Genomic DNA, 5,562 nt, shown 5'->3' on the forward strand with positions numbered 1-5,562 from the left:
TCAAGAAAAAAAGATCTTTAAAGCATATAAATATATCAAAGAAAAAAGAGTGGAAAAAACTTCTATTCTAAAATTCTCAAACTCTGAAAATGAAATAGAAAATAAAGCTATCTCATTTAAAGAGAAATGCAATGCTTTTATAAAAACTCTTTTCAGAGAACCATCAAGTTATCCATCAATAAATTGGAATGAATATCATGAAAATCCAGATTGGAAATAGTCTAATCTTCAAGAAATAGAGATCAAGAACTTTATTTTTTCAGGCTTTAAAATCAGTACACCTGGTCCAGATGGTATATCCTTTCTTATACTACAAAGAATCTATCTAGTACTTAAAGATAGATTTTTCAAGTTATACTCTATACTATTTGAAAAGAGATATCATCCAAAAATCTGGAGAGAAGCTACTAAAGTTATTCTAAAGAAACCAAATAGAAAAGCTTCATTACCAAAATCTTACAAAACTATCTCTCTACTTAACTGCTTGAAAAAAGTTATAGAGAGAGTTATTACTTCTAGACTTTCTTATTGGGCCTTCCAAAATAAACTACTATATTTTGATCAGTTTGGAGAAAAGAAGTAATACTCTGCTATAAATGCTGTAATAAGTTTAGTACATGATATTCAATTAGCAAAAGCTAATAAATTGGTAGCCTCAGCTCTCTTTATTGATATAAAAGAAGCATTTGACTATATTTTACTAAATAGACTCTGAAAAGTCTTCTCTGATTTGCAACTACCTAAATCACTAGCTATATAGATTTTTCATTTTATGCAAACAAGAAAAATCTAACTGGTTTTTGATGGTGAGAAACAACAAGAAAAGATATCTATAAATATTGAAATTCCTCAAGATTTACCTCTATCTCCAATACTTTTCTCTATATATACTATATTTCTCTTTAAGAATAATAATGATCTAGATCTTAAAGATATCAGAATTTCTAGTTATATAGATGATACTGGACTTGTTATCTTCTCTTTCTTAATAGAAGAAAACTGCTTTATGTTAGATAAAGCTTTACAAGTAATATCTAATAGACAAGATTCTCATGTAGTTTAATTTGATATGGAAAAAACTGAGTTAATCCACTTTACTAAATCATTTAGTGAAGATAACTTAGTTAAACTACATGATCAAGTTTTTAAACCAAAAAAACTAGTGAGATGGTTAGGTATTTGGCTTGACAATACTCTTACTTTCAAGAACCATATTGAAATTAAGATATCAGCTGCTGAAAGAGTTCTTAATCAAATAATCAGACTTTCAAATACTGAAAAAAATCTTACTTTTCAAGCTATAAGACAACTTTATATAGCTTGTATTACTTCAGTAGCTGATTATAGTGTTCAGATTTGGTGGAAGAATCAAAAGAATCTTCTCTATAAGTATGAGAAACTTCAGAACTCTGCTTTAAGAAAGGTTCTAGAAGCTTTTAAAGCTTCTTCAATTTATGCTATAGAAATTGAAGCTGCTATTTCTCCTGCTAAAGTAAGGTTTAATAAACTATGCAGAAACTATACTTATAGACTATTAAAAATGTCAAAAGAATATGCAATCAGAAAAAAAGTATCTTCTAGCTTTCCATCTTATAATAATGGTGTTGATCTTGATTGGGGAAGATTTTTAGATTGAAATCAATCAGAATTAAATAATGAATATGTTGTACAAACATCAACTAAAAGAAAAAGAAAAAGAAGAAAAATCAATAAACAAAAAAAGTATTCAAGTCAACTATTCAGAATTTGTTCAATGATTTCAAATATATTATCTTCTCTAAAAACAGAGAGAATCAAAGCAAAATAGAATGCATCTTGGTCTGAAAATCTAGCTGATTTGATAGATATTCAAATTGAAAATTCAGACAAAAGAACAGCTAAAGATAGTCACATAAATAGAATTAAAAATCTAGATAATAGATCTTTAATTCTCTATTCAGATAGATTCAAAGCTGAAGAAAGTCAATATGCTGGTGCTGGTGTATACAATCTACAAGATAATATTAGATTTTCATGGAATCTAGAAAAATATCTTGAAGTCTTTAATGCAGAACTGTTTGCTATAGATAAAATATTTAAATTAGCAAGTTCTATCTCTCAGTCTTAATCAAGATCAATATCAGATATCTGGGTGTTTTCTGATAGTCAAGCTGCTATTCAGAGACTCATAAATCAAGATCTTAATTCTGGCTTATATTATCTTCAATCTATAAGAAAAACTGCTAAGTCTATAAAAAATCAGCAAATTAATCTACATCTTCATTGAGTTCCTGCACATGTAAATATACATGGAAATAAAGAAGCTGATCTAGCTACAAAAAAAGCTACACAATTAAATCAAGTTTGTTCTGAAAGATATATATCTCTTACTTATATAAAAAGACAAATAAAAGAACAAATAATAATAGAGTAGTTTGAAGATCTTTTTAATAGAGAAAGTTCTGCAAATTACTACTCTCAATTTAAAATAAAACTCAGATGGAAAGCATCTACTCTTTCTATATCTAAGAAGATATAATCAACTATTTGCTAATTAAAGCTTGGTCATGAATATTTCAGATCTTATCTAATAAGATTATCTGACTACTCTTTCAATTTATACTATTTCTGTAATTGTGTTGAAAATCCAAAGCTTCTACTATTAGACTGCTCAGCTTATTATACTCAAAGAAGAAAAATTCAACAAGAACTTGATATTTCTTAACTATCTTTAAATTTTATTTTTGAAACTGAATTAGGCTTAAAATGGCTAGTTTTATTTCTGAAATGTACTGGAATAGCTACTAGACAGTGGCTTTTCCAAATATGCTAATTTTATTTCTTTTTGATTTGTATCATATTGCTACAAGAATTATTATTTTTCTTTAAATTTAATATTATGTTCTATTTGCTATTTAACTTTTGTGGAGAAAGAACATCTTATATTGCCTTGAAATACTTTGAATTTTTTCCTTTATTTAGTTTCTACAATGTATACTAAGTAAATTCTAACAGAGAAGCTGTTAGGTAGTCTTCATAGTCACTGACTGCATAAGACTATAATGAATAATAATAATAATAATAATAAAGTCAAGAAAGTACTAGAAAAACTATGAAAGTAAAATCTACCAGCAAAACTAAAAAAGTGTGACTTCCACAAGAAAGAAATTGAATACCTTGGACACATTATATTAATGAAAGAAATATAGATAGAACCAGGAAAAATTGATGAGATACTACAGTAGCTAATATTAAAGAAAGTCAAAGAAGTGCAAATGTTTCATAAACTAGTGAACTACTACTGATAATTCATACATGGATTTTTGAAGAAAGTGGGACCACTCATACAGTTATTCAAGAAAGACAAACTATTCAAGTAGATGATGAAGTGCTAACAAGTGTTTGAAGTGATAAAGAATAAATTCAGAAAAGAGAAAATAAGAAGATACTATAATCTGACAAAAAGATATGTGATTAACATGAATGCATTAAATTATGTGATAGCAGAAAGATTACAACAACCAGATGAACAAGAAAGACTGAAATTAGTTGCATGCTATACAAGAATAATAATACCAGCCAAACAGAATTATAATATTCATAACAAGAAACTACTAGTGATTGTAGTGTTACTGAAGAAGTAAAAGATTGAACTACAAGAAAACTAACACCAGATGAAGATTATTCCAGATCATGACAATCTGTAATACTTTATGATGATACAAGAGTTTATGAGAAGACAAGCCAGATGATATACAGATGTACTGGTACACTATAACTTTAGAATAAGATACTGCAAAGATACAGAAAATGTCTGAGTGAATACACTAAGCTGCAGATCAGATCTGATAAAAAAAGAACAGGATTCAAGAACACTTTTTAAAAAATTAAAAGAAATAAAAAATATGATTCTGAACTGACAGATGTTGAGAGTGACAAAGAATTATTACAAAAGAATTGAACATTAAAGAAAAGATCAAAAAAGCAATAAAGAAAGATAAATATGTAAAAAGGATTAACAGAGAAAATAAAAACTTCAAGAAAGAAGATAGAATGATACTATATTATGAACTAATATATGTATTCAAAGAGATCAGAAAGCAAGTGATGGTACAAGAACATGATACAGTTACTGCAGAACATTTTGAAACTAACAAGATAATAAAAAAGATTATGAGAACTTACTATTAGCCAGAAATGTAGATGAATATTTGACAATATATTAAAAAATATGAGATGTGTGCATCAAGTAAAGCTAACAAATACTGACTATATGAGAAACTGCAACCAATACTGCAACTGTAAGAATCATGAAGATCTATAGTGATCAACTTCATCATGAAACTCCTGAACTTAAAGAATATGAAAGAGAAGAAGTATGACTCAATACTAGTAGTTACTGACAGATTAACAAAATATAGATACTGTATACTATTCAGAAAGGCAATAACAGCACCAGATACAGCAATAATAGTACTATAAAATGTACTTGTCAATCATGGAATACCAGAAAAGATAATTACAGACTGAGATACCAGATTTATAAGCAAATTCTGGATGATATTAATGGCACAACTGGAAATTGAACAAAAGATGTCAATAATCTATTATTTACAGACAGATGAACAGACAGAATAACTAAATTAAATTTTAAAGTAATATCTGTAAGAATATATTAACTATCAACAGAACAATTAAGTTATGCTACTACTTATAGCACAATTAGCTTAAAATAAAGTAAAGAATATTATTATAGAGATGATATCATTCTATATAAATTATGGCAGAGAACTGGAAATACAGAAACAATCAAGAATTGCATGATAAAAAGCTTAAGAAGCAGAACTCATGATAACATAACTATAAGAACTGCAAAACCAGATGAAACTGGATATTAAATTTCTGAATAAGAGAATGAAGCACTACTATAATAAAAGATGTCAGAAGACACTAATCTTGAAAGAGAGGGAAAAAGTATTTCTAATTTAATGGAATATCAAAACCAAAAGACCTAGTAAAAAACTTGATTTCAAAAAATTGAGACCATACAAAGTCATAAAGTAAATTAGAAAAGTCAACTACAAACTTCAACTACCCAAAAAGATGAGAATACATCCAGTATTTCATATCTCATTATTAGAGAAAGTACTGTTACATGCTAGAGAAATGCTCATGAAGATTAATAAAGAACAAGAATATGAAGTTGAATAAATACTGAATCATTAAAAGATCAGTAGAAAACTTCACTATCTAGTGAAATGAAAAGAGTATAATATCTTGAAAAATATCTGAGAATTAACAGAAAACCTCAGAAATACTCAGATGATTATTATAATATATTATTAGTAATATTCTCATCCAGCAAAGCATTAATAAATAAATTAAAGGTAACTAAAAGAGAATCTGAGAAAGAAAGATTACTTAATAAAGTAAGCAGATTCTGAATCTCTGTCTGCTCAGTCACTCTTTTCTGCTTTTTCTTTTTGAGATATTTCAAGTTCTTCATGAACTTTAACTTGAATTCAAGAAATTTATCAGCCTGGTCACAAAGCAGCTTTTTCTATTTTTGAAGATGAAGAAGAT

The sequence above is a fragment of the Coccidioides immitis genome (genome assembly GCF_000149335.2).
Source record: "Coccidioides immitis RS genomic scaffold supercont3.5, whole genome shotgun sequence".
Taxonomy (NCBI): Eukaryota; Fungi; Ascomycota; class Eurotiomycetes; order Onygenales; family Onygenaceae; genus Coccidioides; species Coccidioides immitis.